The following is a 9,896-nucleotide window of genomic DNA, read 5'->3' as shown; positions in this document are numbered from 1 at the left end:
GTAGTTAGAAGTAGAAAAGTTCTAACAGAAACCACAAAGCGCATCTACAGCCACACCACACTGGATACGCCCAATCTCATCTGATCTTGGAAGCTAAGCAGTGTTGGGCCTGGTTAGTACTTGGATGGGAGACCACCTGGGAATACAAGGTGCTGTAGATATTTTTATACTGCCAACACCGTTCTGTTGATGCATTCCATTTTCAAATGTATTCATTTATGAACCAGTAGTTAGAAGTAGAAAAGTTCTAACAGAAACCACAAAGCTCATCTACAGCCACACCACACTGGATACGCCCAATCTCATCTGATCTTGGAAGCTAAGCAGTGTTGGGCCTGGTTAGTACTTGGATGGGAGACCACCTGGGAATACAAGGCGCTGTAGATATTTTTATACTGCCAACACTGTTCTGTTGATGCATTCCATTTTCAAACTTATTCATTTATGAACCAGTAGTTAGAAGTAAAAAAGTTCTAACAGAAACCACAAAGCTCATCTACAGCCACACCACTCTGGATACGCCCAATCTCATCTGGTCTTGGAAGCTAAGCAGTGTTGGGCCTGGTTAGTACTTGGATGGGAGCCCACCTGGGAATACAAGGTGCTGTAGATATTTTTATACTGCCAACACCATTCTGTTGATGCATTCCATTTTCAAACGTATTCATTTATGAACCAGTAGTTAGAAGTATAAAAGTTCTAACAGAAACCACAAAGCTCATCTACAGCCACACCACACTGAATACGCCCAATCTCATCTGAACTTGGAATCTAAGCAGTGTTTGGCCTGGTTAGTACTTGGATGGGAGACCACCTGGGAATACAAGGTGCTGTAGATATTTTTATACTGCCAACACCGTTCTGTTGATGCATTCCATTTTCAAATGTATTCATTTATGAACCAGTAGTTAGAAGTAGAAAAGTTCTAACAGAAACCACAAAGCTCATCTACAGCCACACCACACTGGATACGCCCAATCTCATCTGATCTTGGAAGCTAAGCAGTGTTGGGCCTGGTTAGTACTTGGATGGGAGACCACCTGGTAATAAAAGGTGCTGTAGATATTTTTATACTGCCAACACCGTTCTGTTGATGCATTCCATTTTCAAACGTATTCATTTATGAACCAGTAGTTAGAAGTAGAAAAGTTCTAACAGAAACCACAAAGCTCATCTACAGCCACAGTACACTGGATACGCCCAATCTTGTCTGATCTTGGAAGCTAAGCAGTGTTGGGCCTTGTTAGTACTTGGATGGGAGACCACCTGGGAATACAAGGTGCTGTAGATATTTTTATACTGCCAACACTGTTCTGTTGATGCATTCCATTTTCAAACGTATTAATTTATGAACCAGTAGTTAGAAGTAGAAAAGTTCTAACAGAAACCACAAAGCTCATCTACAGCCATACCACACTGTATACACCCAATCTCACCTGATCTTGGAAGCTAAGCAGTGTTGGGCTTGGTTAGTACTTGGATGGGAGACCACCTGGGAATACAAGGCGCTGTAGATATTTTTATACTGCCAACACCGTTCTGTTGATGCATTCCATTTTCAAACGTATTCATTTATGAACCAGTAGTTAGAAGTATAAAAGTTCTAACAGAAACCACAAAGCTCATCTACAGCCACACCACACTGGATACGCCCAATCTCATCTGATCTTGGAAGCTAAGCAGTGTTGGGCTTGGTTAGTACTTGGATGGGAGACCACCTGGGAATACAAGGCGCTGTAGATATTTTTATACTGCCAACACCGTTCTGTTGATGCATTCCATTTTCAAACGTATTCATTTATGAACCAGTAGTTAGAAGTAGAAAAGTTCTAACAGAAACCCCAAAGCTCATCTACAGCCACACCACACTGGATATGCCCAATCTCATCTGATCTTAGAAGCTTAGCAGTGTTGGGCCTGGTTAGTACTTGGATGGGAGACCACCTGGTAATACAAGGTGATGTAGATATTTTTTATACTGCCAACACCGTTCTGTTGATGCATTCCATTTTCAAATGTATTCATTTATGAACCAGTAGTTAGAAGTAGAAAAGTTCTAACAGAAACCACAAAGCTCATTTACAGCCACACCACTCTGGATACGCCCAATCTCACCTGATCTTAGAAGCTAAGCAGTGTTGGGTCTGGTTAGTGTTTGGATGGGAGACCACCTGGGAATACAAAGTGCTGTAGATATTTTTATACTGCCAACACCGTTCTGTTGATGCATTCCATTTTCAAACGTATTCATTTATGAACCAGTAGTTAGAAGTAGAAAAGTTCTAACAGAAACCACAAAGCTCATTTACAGCCACACCACACTGGATACGCCCAATCTCATCTGATCTTGGAAGCTAAGCAGTGTTGGGTCTGGTTAGTGTTTGGATGGGAGACCACCTGCGAATACAAGGTGCTGTAGATATTTTTATACTGCCAACACCGTTCTGTTGATGCATTCCAATTTCAAACGTATTCATTTATGAACCAGTAGTTTGAAGTATAAAAGTTCTAACAGAAACCACAAAGCTTATCTACAGCCACACCACACTGGATACGCCCAATCTCATCTGATCTTGGAAGCTAAGCAGTGTTGGGCCTGGTTAGTACTTGGATGGGAGACCACCTGGTAATACAAGGTGCTGTAGATATTTTTATACTGCCAACACCGTTCTGTTGATGCATTCCATTTTCAAACGTATTCATTTATGAACCAGTAGTTAGAAGTAGAAAAGTTCTAACAGAAACCACAAAGCTCATCTACAGCCACACTACACTGGATACGCCTGATCTTGGAAGCTAAGCAGTGTTGGGTCTTGTTAGTACTTGGATGGGAGACCACCTGGGAATACAAGGTGCTGTAGATATTTTTATACTGCCAACACTGTTCTGTTGATGCATTCCATTTTCAAACGTATTCATTTATGAACCAGTAGTTAGAAGTAGAAAAGTTCTAACAGAAACCACAAAGCTCATCTACAGCCACACCACACTGTATACACCCAATCTCACCTGATCTTGGAAGCTAAGCAGTGTTGGGCCTGGTTAGTACTTGGATGGGAGACCACCTGGGAATACAAGGTGCTGTAGATATTTTTATACTGCCAACACCGTTCTGTTGATGCATTCCATTTTCAAACGTATTCATTTATGAACCAGTAGTTAGAAGTAGAAAAGTTCTAACAGAAACCACAAAGCTCATCTACAGCCACACTACACTGGATACGCCCAATCTTGTCTGATCTTGGAAGCTAAGCAGTGTTGGGCCTTGTTAGTACTTGGATGGGAGACCACCTTGGAATACAAGGTGCTGTAGATATTTTTATACTGCCAACACTGTTCTGTTGATGCATTCCATTTTCAAACGTATTCATTTATGAACCAGTAGTTAGAAGTAGAAAAGTTCTAACAGAAACCACAAAGCTCATCTACAGCCACACCACACTGTATACACCCAATCTCACCTGATCTTGGAAGCTAAGCAGTGTTGGGCCTGGTTAGTACTTGGATGGGAGACCACCTGGGAATACAAGGTGCTGTAGATATTTTTATACTGCCAACACCGTTCTGTTGATGCATTCCATTTTCAAACGTATTCATTTATGAACCAGTAGTTAGAAGTATAAAAGTTCTAACAGAAACCACAAAGCTCATCTACAGCCACACCACACTGGATACGCCCAATCTCATCTGATCTTGGAAGCTAAGCAGTGTTGGGCCTGGTTAGTACTTGGATGGGAGACCACCTGGGAATACAAGGCGCTGTAGATATTTTTATACTGCCAACACCGTTCTGTTGATGCATTCCATTTTCAAACGTATTCATTTATGAACCAGTAGTTAGAAGTAGAAAAGTTCTAACAGAAACCCCAAAGCTCATCTACAGCCACACCACACTGGATATGCCCAATCTCATCTGATCTTAGAAGCTTAGCAGTGTTGGGCCTGGTTAGTACTTGGATGGGAGACCACCTGGTAATACAAGGTGATGTAGATATTTTTTATACTGCCAACACCGTTCTGTTGATGCATTTCATTTTCAAACGTATTCATTTATGAACCAGTAGTTAGAAGTAGAAAAGTTCTAACAGAAACCCCAAAGCTCATCTACAGCCACACCACACTGGATATGCCCAATCTCATCTGATCTTAGAAGCTAAGCAGTGTTGGGCCTTGTTAGTACTTGGATGGGAGCCCACCTGGGAATACAAGGTGCTGTAGATATTTTTATACTGCCAACACCGTTCTGTTGATGCATTCCATTTTCAAACGTATTCATTTATGAACCAGTAGTTAGAAGTAGAAAAGTTTTAACAGAAACCACAAAGCTCATTTACAGCCACACCACTCTGGATACGCCCAATCTCACCTGATCTTGGAAGCTAAGCAGTGTTGGGTCTGGTTAGTGTTTGGATGGGAGACCACCTGGGAATACAAGGTGCTGTAGATATTTTTATACTGCCAACACCGTTCTGTTGATGCATTCCATTTTCAAACGTATTCATTTATGAACCAGTAGTTAGAAGTAGAAAAGTTCTAACAGAAACCACAAAGCTCATTTACAGCCACACCACACTGGATACGCCCAATCTCATCTGATCTTGGAAGCTAAGCAGTGTTGGGCCTGGTTAGTACTTGGATGGGAGACCACCTGGGAATACAAGGTGCTGTAGATATTTTTATACTGCCAACACTGTTCTGTTGATGCATTCCATTTTCAAACGTATTCATTTATGAACCAGTAGTTAGAAGTAGAAAAGTTCTAACAGAAACCACAAAGCTCATCTACAGCCACACCACACTGTATACACCCAATCTCACCTGATCTTGGAAGCTAAGCAGTGTTGGGCCTGGTTAGTACTTGGATGGGAGACCACCTGGGAATACAAGGTGCTGTAGATATTTTTATACTGCCAACACCGTTCTGTTGATGCATTCCATTTTCAAATGTATTCATTTATGAACCAGTAGTTAGAAGTAGAAAAGTTCTAACAGAAACCCCAAAGCTCATCTACAGCCACACCACACTGGATATGCCCACTCTCATCTGATCTTAGAAGCTAAGCAGTGTTGGGCCTGGTTAGTACTTGGATGGGAGACCACCTGGGAATACAAGGTGCTGTAGATATTTTTATACTGTCAACACCGTTCTGTTGATGCATTCCTTTTTCAAATGTATTCATTTATGAACCAGTAGTTAGAAGTAGAAAAGTTCTAACAGAAACCACAAAGCTCATCTACAGCCACACCACACTGGATACGCCCCATCTCACCTGATCTTGGAAGCTAAGCAATGTTGGGCCTGGTTAGTACTTGGATGGGAGCCCACCTGGGAATACAAGATGCTGTAGATATTTTTATACTGCCAACACCGTTCTGTTGATGCATTCCATTTTCAAACGTATTCATTTATGAACCAGTAGTTAGAAGTATAAAAGTTCTAACAGAAACCACAAAGATTATCTACATTCACACCACACTGGATACGCCCAATCTCATCTGATCTTGGAAGCTAAGCAGTGTTGGGCCTGGTTAGTACTTGGATGGGAGACCACCTGGTAATACAAGGTGCTGTATATATTTTTATACTGCCAACACCGTTCTGTTGATGCATTACATTTTCAAACGTATTCATTTATGAACCAGTAGTAAGAAGTAGAAAAGTTCTAACAGAAACCACAAAGCTCATCTACAGCCACACCACACTGGATACGCCCAATCTCGTCTGATCTTGGAAGCTAAGCAGTGTTGGGCCTTGTTAGTACTTGGATGGGAGCCCACCTGGGAATACAAGGTGCTGTAGATATTTTTATACTGCCAACACCGTTCTGTTGATGCATTCCATTTTCAAACGTATTCATTTATGAACCAGTAGTTAGAAGTATAAAAGTTCTAACAGAAACCACAAAGCTCATCTACAGCCACACCACACTGGATACGCCCAATCTCATCTGATCTTGGAAGCTAAGCAGTGTTGGGCCTGGTTAATACTTGGATAGGAGACCACCTGGGAATACAAGGTGCTGTAGATATTTTTATACTGCCAACACCGTTCTGTTGATGCATTCCATTTTCAAACGTATTCATTTATGAACCAGTAGTTAGAAGTAGAAAAGTTCTAACAGAAACCACAAAGCTCATCTACAGCCACACCACTCGGGATACGCCCAATCTCATCTGGTCTTGGAAGCTAAGCAGTGTTGGGCCTGGTTAGTACTTGGATGGGAGCCCACCTGGGAATACAAGGTGCTGTAGATATTTTTATACTGCCAACACCGTTCTGTTGATGCATTCCATTTTCAAATGTATTCATTTATGAACCAGTAGTTAGAAGTAGAAAAGTTCTAACAGAAACAACAAAGCTCATCTACAGTCACACCACACTGGATATGCCCAATCTCATCTGATCTTGGAAGCTAAGCAGTGTTGGGCCTGGTTAGTACTTGGATGGGAGACCACCTGGGAATACAAGGTGCTGTAGATATTTTTATACTGCCAACACCGTTCTGTTGATGCATTCCATTTTCAAATGTATTCATTTATGAACCAGTAGTTAGAAGTAGAAAAGTTCTAACAGAAAACACAAAGCTCATCTACAGCCACACCACACTGGATACGCCCAATCTCATATGATCTTGGAAGCTAAGCAGTGTTGGGCCTGGTTAGTACTTGGATGGGAGACCACCTGGGAATACAAGGCGCTGTAGATATTTTTATACTGCCAACATCGTTCTGTTGATGCATTCCATTTTCAAACGTATTCATTTATGAACCAGTAGTTAGAAGTAGAAAAGTTCTAACAGAAACCACAAAGCTCATCTACAGCCACACCACTCGGGATACGCCCAATCCCATCTGGTCTTGGACGCTAAGCAGTGTTGGGCCTAGTTAGTACTTGGATGGGAGCCCACCTGGGAATACAAGGTGCTGTAGATATTTTTATACTGCCAACACCGTTCTGTTGATGCATTCCATTTTCAAATGTATTCATTTATGAACCAGTAGTTAGAAGTAGAAAAGTTCTAACAGAAACCACAAAGCTCATCTACAGCAACACCACACTGGATACGCCCAATCTCATCTGATCTTGGAAGCTAAGCAGTGTTGGGCCTGGTTAGTACTTGGATGGGAGACCACCTGGGAATACAAGGTGCTGTAGATATTTTTATACTGCCAACACCTTTCTGTTGATGCATTCCATTTTCAAATGTATTCATTTATGAACCAGTAGTTAGAAGTAGAAAAGTTCTAACAGAAACCACAAAGCTCATCTACAGCCACACCACACTGGATATGCCCAATCTCATCTGATCTTGGAAGCTAAGCAGTGTTGGGCCTGGTTAGTACTTGGATGGGAGACCACCTGGGAATACAAGGTGCTGTAGATATTTTTATACTGCCAACACCGTTCTGTTTATGCATTCCATTTTCAAACGTATTCATTTATGAACCTGTAGTTATAAGTAGAAAAGTTCTAACAGAAACCACAAAGCTCATTTACAGCCACACCACACTGGATACGCCCAATCTCATCTGATCTTGGAAGCTAAGCAGTGTTGGGCCTCGTTAGTACTTGGATGGGAGACCACCTGGGAATACAAGGTGCAGTGGATATTTTAATACTGCCAACACCGTTCTGTTGATGCATTCCATTTTCAAACGTATTCATTTATGAACCAGTAGTTAGAAGTAGAAAAGTTCTAACAGAAACCACAAAACTCATCAACAGCCACACCACAATGGATACGCCCAATCTCATCTGATCTTGGAAGCTAAGCAGTGTTGGGTCTGGTTAGTACTTGGATAAGAGACCACCTGGGAATACAAAGTGCTGTAGATATTTTTATACTGCCAACACTGTTCTGTTGATGCATTCCATTTTCAAACGTATTCATTTATGAACCTGTATTTATAAGTAGAAAAGTTCTAACAGAAACCACAAAGCTCATTTACAGCCACACCACACTGGATACGCCCAATCTCATCTGATCTTGGAAGCTAAGCAGTGTTGGGCCTGGTTAGTACTTGGATGGGAGACCACCTGGTAATACAAGGTGCTGTAGATATTTTTATACTGCCAACACCGTTCTGTTGATGCATTCCATTTTCAAATGTATTCATTTATGAACCAGTAGTTAGAAGTATAAAAGTTCTAACAGAAACCACAAAGCTCATCTACAGCCACACCACACTGGATACGCCCAATCTCATCTGATCTTGGAAGCTAAGCAGTGTTGGGCCTGGTTAGTATTTGGATGGGAGACCACCTGGGAATACAAGGTGCTGTAGATATTTTTATACTGCCAACACTGTTCTGTTGATGCATTCCATTTTCAAACGTATTCATTTATGAACCAGTAGTTAGAAGTAGAAAAGTTGTAACAGAAACCACAAAGCTCATCTACAGCCACACCACACTGGATACGCCCAATCTCATCTGTTCTTGGAAGCTAAGCAGTGTTTGGCCTGGTTAGTACTTGGATGGGAGACCACCTAGGAATACAAGGTGCTGTAGATATTTTTATACTGCCAACACCGTTCTGTTGATGCATTCCATTTTCAAATGTATTCATTTATGAACCAGTAGTTAGAAGTAGAAAAGTTATAACAGAAACCACAAAGCTCATCTACAGCCACACCACACTGGATACGCCCAATCTCATCTGATCTTGGAAGCTAAACAGTGTTGGGCCTGGTTAGTACTTGGATGGGAGACCACCTGGGAATACAAGGCGCTGTAGATATTTTTATACTGCCAACACCGTTCTGTTGATGCATTCCATTTTCAAACGTATTCATTTATGAACCAGTAGTTAGAAGTAGAAAAGTTATAACAGAAACCCCAAAGCTCATCTACAGCCACACCACACTGGATATGCCCAATCTCATCTGATCTTAGAAGCTAAGCAGTGTTGGGCTTGGTTAGTACTTGGATGGGAGACCACCTGGGAATACAAGGTGCTGTAGATATTTTTATACTGCCTACACCGTTCTGTTGATGCATTCCATTTTCAAATGTATTCATTTATGAACCAGTAGTTAGAAGTAGAAAAGTTCTAACAAAAACCACAAAGCTCATCTACAGCCACACCACACTGGATACGCCCAATCTCATCTGATCTTGGAAGCTAAGCAGTGTTGGGCCTGGTTAATACTTGGATAGGAGACCACCTGGGAATACAAGGTGCTGTAGACATTTTTATACTGCCAACACCGTTCTGTTGATGCATTCCATTTTCAAACGTATTCATTTATGAACCAGTAGTTAGAAGTAGAAAAGTTCTAACAGAAACCACAAAGCTCATCTACAGCCACACCACTCGGGATACGCCCAATCCCATCTGGTCTTGGACGCTAAGCAGTGTTGGGCCTGGTTAGTACTTGGATGGGAGCCCACCTGGGAATACAAGGTGCTGTAGATATTTTTATACTGCCAACACCGTTCTGTTGATGCATTCCATTTTCAAATGTATTCATTTATGAACCAGTAGTTAGAAGTAGAAAAGTTCTAACAGAAACAACAAAGCTCATCTACAGTCACACCACACTGGATATGCCCAATCTCATCTGATCTTGGAAGCTAAGCAGTGTTGGGTCTGGTTAGTACTTGGATGGGAGACCACCTGGGAATACAAAGTGCTGTAGATATTTTTATACTGCCAACACCGTTCTGTTGATGCATTCCATTTTCAAATGTATTCATTTATGAACCAGTAGTTAGAAGTAGAAAAGTTCTAACAGAAAACACAAAGCTCATCTACAGCCACACCACACTGGATACGCCCAATCTCATACGATCTTGGAAACTAAGCAGTGTTGGGCCTGGTTAGTACTTGGATGGGAGACCACCTGGGAATACAAGGCGCTGTAGATATTTTTATACTGCCAACATCGTTCTG

The 9,896-nt window shown here is 41.6% G+C and overlaps 25 non-coding genes and 19 pseudogenes across 25 annotated transcripts; all 44 read left to right on the top strand.

Moving 5' to 3' along the window:
* The first annotated feature begins 42 nt into the window (after positions 1-42).
* On the top strand, positions 43-161 carry LOC135068091 (5S ribosomal RNA). The gene has a single exon (XR_010254299.1). It is a non-coding gene; the product is annotated as a 5S ribosomal RNA (ribosomal RNA).
* A 107-nt stretch (positions 162-268) lies between these two features.
* Positions 269-387, top strand: LOC135059264 (5S ribosomal RNA). The gene has a single exon (XR_010245674.1). It is a non-coding gene; the product is annotated as a 5S ribosomal RNA (ribosomal RNA).
* A 107-nt stretch (positions 388-494) lies between these two features.
* LOC134884481 (5S ribosomal RNA) lies at positions 495-613 on the top strand. The gene has a single exon (XR_010168627.1). It is a non-coding gene; the product is annotated as a 5S ribosomal RNA (ribosomal RNA).
* Positions 614-720: 107 nt separating this feature from the next.
* Positions 721-839, top strand: LOC134887286 (5S ribosomal RNA; annotated as a pseudogene).
* Positions 840-946: 107 nt separating this feature from the next.
* Positions 947-1,065, top strand: LOC134885783 (5S ribosomal RNA). Its single transcript, XR_010169888.1, has one exon. It is a non-coding gene; the product is annotated as a 5S ribosomal RNA (ribosomal RNA).
* A 107-nt stretch (positions 1,066-1,172) lies between these two features.
* On the top strand, positions 1,173-1,291 carry LOC134888065 (5S ribosomal RNA; annotated as a pseudogene).
* Positions 1,292-1,398: 107 nt separating this feature from the next.
* On the top strand, positions 1,399-1,517 carry LOC135061809 (5S ribosomal RNA). The gene has a single exon (XR_010248178.1). It is a non-coding gene; the product is annotated as a 5S ribosomal RNA (ribosomal RNA).
* Positions 1,518-1,624: 107 nt separating this feature from the next.
* Positions 1,625-1,743, top strand: LOC135060871 (5S ribosomal RNA). Its single transcript, XR_010247265.1, has one exon. It is a non-coding gene; the product is annotated as a 5S ribosomal RNA (ribosomal RNA).
* A 107-nt stretch (positions 1,744-1,850) lies between these two features.
* On the top strand, positions 1,851-1,969 carry LOC134896226 (5S ribosomal RNA; annotated as a pseudogene).
* Positions 1,970-2,077: 108 nt separating this feature from the next.
* On the top strand, positions 2,078-2,196 carry LOC134897644 (5S ribosomal RNA; annotated as a pseudogene).
* A 107-nt stretch (positions 2,197-2,303) lies between these two features.
* On the top strand, positions 2,304-2,422 carry LOC134893380 (5S ribosomal RNA; annotated as a pseudogene).
* A 107-nt stretch (positions 2,423-2,529) lies between these two features.
* Positions 2,530-2,648, top strand: LOC135067438 (5S ribosomal RNA). The gene has a single exon (XR_010253653.1). It is a non-coding gene; the product is annotated as a 5S ribosomal RNA (ribosomal RNA).
* Positions 2,649-2,755: 107 nt separating this feature from the next.
* Positions 2,756-2,864, top strand: LOC134896804 (5S ribosomal RNA; annotated as a pseudogene).
* Positions 2,865-2,971: 107 nt separating this feature from the next.
* LOC135061687 (5S ribosomal RNA) lies at positions 2,972-3,090 on the top strand. Its single transcript, XR_010248060.1, has one exon. It is a non-coding gene; the product is annotated as a 5S ribosomal RNA (ribosomal RNA).
* Positions 3,091-3,197: 107 nt separating this feature from the next.
* Positions 3,198-3,316, top strand: LOC134884314 (5S ribosomal RNA). The gene has a single exon (XR_010168466.1). It is a non-coding gene; the product is annotated as a 5S ribosomal RNA (ribosomal RNA).
* A 107-nt stretch (positions 3,317-3,423) lies between these two features.
* Positions 3,424-3,542, top strand: LOC135061684 (5S ribosomal RNA). Its single transcript, XR_010248058.1, has one exon. It is a non-coding gene; the product is annotated as a 5S ribosomal RNA (ribosomal RNA).
* Positions 3,543-3,649: 107 nt separating this feature from the next.
* LOC135059263 (5S ribosomal RNA) lies at positions 3,650-3,768 on the top strand. The gene has a single exon (XR_010245673.1). It is a non-coding gene; the product is annotated as a 5S ribosomal RNA (ribosomal RNA).
* A 107-nt stretch (positions 3,769-3,875) lies between these two features.
* LOC134896225 (5S ribosomal RNA) lies at positions 3,876-3,994 on the top strand (annotated as a pseudogene).
* Positions 3,995-4,102: 108 nt separating this feature from the next.
* LOC135068742 (5S ribosomal RNA) lies at positions 4,103-4,221 on the top strand. Its single transcript, XR_010254934.1, has one exon. It is a non-coding gene; the product is annotated as a 5S ribosomal RNA (ribosomal RNA).
* Positions 4,222-4,328: 107 nt separating this feature from the next.
* LOC134895141 (5S ribosomal RNA) lies at positions 4,329-4,447 on the top strand (annotated as a pseudogene).
* Positions 4,448-4,554: 107 nt separating this feature from the next.
* On the top strand, positions 4,555-4,673 carry LOC134902142 (5S ribosomal RNA). The gene has a single exon (XR_010175614.1). It is a non-coding gene; the product is annotated as a 5S ribosomal RNA (ribosomal RNA).
* A 107-nt stretch (positions 4,674-4,780) lies between these two features.
* Positions 4,781-4,899, top strand: LOC135061683 (5S ribosomal RNA). The gene has a single exon (XR_010248057.1). It is a non-coding gene; the product is annotated as a 5S ribosomal RNA (ribosomal RNA).
* A 107-nt stretch (positions 4,900-5,006) lies between these two features.
* Positions 5,007-5,125, top strand: LOC134890818 (5S ribosomal RNA; annotated as a pseudogene).
* Positions 5,126-5,232: 107 nt separating this feature from the next.
* LOC134895714 (5S ribosomal RNA) lies at positions 5,233-5,351 on the top strand (annotated as a pseudogene).
* A 107-nt stretch (positions 5,352-5,458) lies between these two features.
* Positions 5,459-5,577, top strand: LOC134892725 (5S ribosomal RNA; annotated as a pseudogene).
* Positions 5,578-5,684: 107 nt separating this feature from the next.
* On the top strand, positions 5,685-5,803 carry LOC134901344 (5S ribosomal RNA). Its single transcript, XR_010174832.1, has one exon. It is a non-coding gene; the product is annotated as a 5S ribosomal RNA (ribosomal RNA).
* A 107-nt stretch (positions 5,804-5,910) lies between these two features.
* LOC134885162 (5S ribosomal RNA) lies at positions 5,911-6,029 on the top strand. Its single transcript, XR_010169285.1, has one exon. It is a non-coding gene; the product is annotated as a 5S ribosomal RNA (ribosomal RNA).
* Positions 6,030-6,136: 107 nt separating this feature from the next.
* LOC134890251 (5S ribosomal RNA) lies at positions 6,137-6,255 on the top strand (annotated as a pseudogene).
* Positions 6,256-6,362: 107 nt separating this feature from the next.
* LOC135061794 (5S ribosomal RNA) lies at positions 6,363-6,481 on the top strand. The gene has a single exon (XR_010248164.1). It is a non-coding gene; the product is annotated as a 5S ribosomal RNA (ribosomal RNA).
* A 107-nt stretch (positions 6,482-6,588) lies between these two features.
* Positions 6,589-6,707, top strand: LOC135064103 (5S ribosomal RNA). The gene has a single exon (XR_010250417.1). It is a non-coding gene; the product is annotated as a 5S ribosomal RNA (ribosomal RNA).
* A 107-nt stretch (positions 6,708-6,814) lies between these two features.
* On the top strand, positions 6,815-6,933 carry LOC134891465 (5S ribosomal RNA; annotated as a pseudogene).
* Positions 6,934-7,040: 107 nt separating this feature from the next.
* Positions 7,041-7,159, top strand: LOC135059714 (5S ribosomal RNA). The gene has a single exon (XR_010246115.1). It is a non-coding gene; the product is annotated as a 5S ribosomal RNA (ribosomal RNA).
* Positions 7,160-7,266: 107 nt separating this feature from the next.
* LOC135059018 (5S ribosomal RNA) lies at positions 7,267-7,385 on the top strand. Its single transcript, XR_010245439.1, has one exon. It is a non-coding gene; the product is annotated as a 5S ribosomal RNA (ribosomal RNA).
* A 107-nt stretch (positions 7,386-7,492) lies between these two features.
* LOC134894251 (5S ribosomal RNA) lies at positions 7,493-7,610 on the top strand (annotated as a pseudogene).
* Positions 7,611-7,718: 108 nt separating this feature from the next.
* On the top strand, positions 7,719-7,837 carry LOC134896385 (5S ribosomal RNA; annotated as a pseudogene).
* Positions 7,838-7,944: 107 nt separating this feature from the next.
* Positions 7,945-8,063, top strand: LOC135070596 (5S ribosomal RNA). Its single transcript, XR_010256754.1, has one exon. It is a non-coding gene; the product is annotated as a 5S ribosomal RNA (ribosomal RNA).
* Positions 8,064-8,170: 107 nt separating this feature from the next.
* LOC135061876 (5S ribosomal RNA) lies at positions 8,171-8,289 on the top strand. The gene has a single exon (XR_010248242.1). It is a non-coding gene; the product is annotated as a 5S ribosomal RNA (ribosomal RNA).
* A 107-nt stretch (positions 8,290-8,396) lies between these two features.
* Positions 8,397-8,515, top strand: LOC134890256 (5S ribosomal RNA; annotated as a pseudogene).
* Positions 8,516-8,622: 107 nt separating this feature from the next.
* On the top strand, positions 8,623-8,741 carry LOC135063196 (5S ribosomal RNA). The gene has a single exon (XR_010249533.1). It is a non-coding gene; the product is annotated as a 5S ribosomal RNA (ribosomal RNA).
* Positions 8,742-8,848: 107 nt separating this feature from the next.
* On the top strand, positions 8,849-8,967 carry LOC134885462 (5S ribosomal RNA). Its single transcript, XR_010169575.1, has one exon. It is a non-coding gene; the product is annotated as a 5S ribosomal RNA (ribosomal RNA).
* Positions 8,968-9,074: 107 nt separating this feature from the next.
* Positions 9,075-9,193, top strand: LOC134888663 (5S ribosomal RNA; annotated as a pseudogene).
* A 107-nt stretch (positions 9,194-9,300) lies between these two features.
* On the top strand, positions 9,301-9,419 carry LOC134891294 (5S ribosomal RNA; annotated as a pseudogene).
* A 107-nt stretch (positions 9,420-9,526) lies between these two features.
* On the top strand, positions 9,527-9,645 carry LOC134888436 (5S ribosomal RNA; annotated as a pseudogene).
* A 107-nt stretch (positions 9,646-9,752) lies between these two features.
* LOC134885083 (5S ribosomal RNA) lies at positions 9,753-9,871 on the top strand. Its single transcript, XR_010169208.1, has one exon. It is a non-coding gene; the product is annotated as a 5S ribosomal RNA (ribosomal RNA).
* Positions 9,872-9,896: the final 25 nt, after the last annotated feature.

The sequence above is a fragment of the Pseudophryne corroboree genome, chromosome 3, assembly GCF_028390025.1.
Source record: "Pseudophryne corroboree isolate aPseCor3 chromosome 3, aPseCor3.hap2, whole genome shotgun sequence".
In the NCBI taxonomy this organism is placed as follows: domain Eukaryota; kingdom Metazoa; phylum Chordata; class Amphibia; order Anura; family Myobatrachidae; genus Pseudophryne; species Pseudophryne corroboree.
The sequence above is the reverse complement of the archived record's forward strand: the minus strand, read 5'-3'. Positions and strand labels throughout refer to the sequence as shown.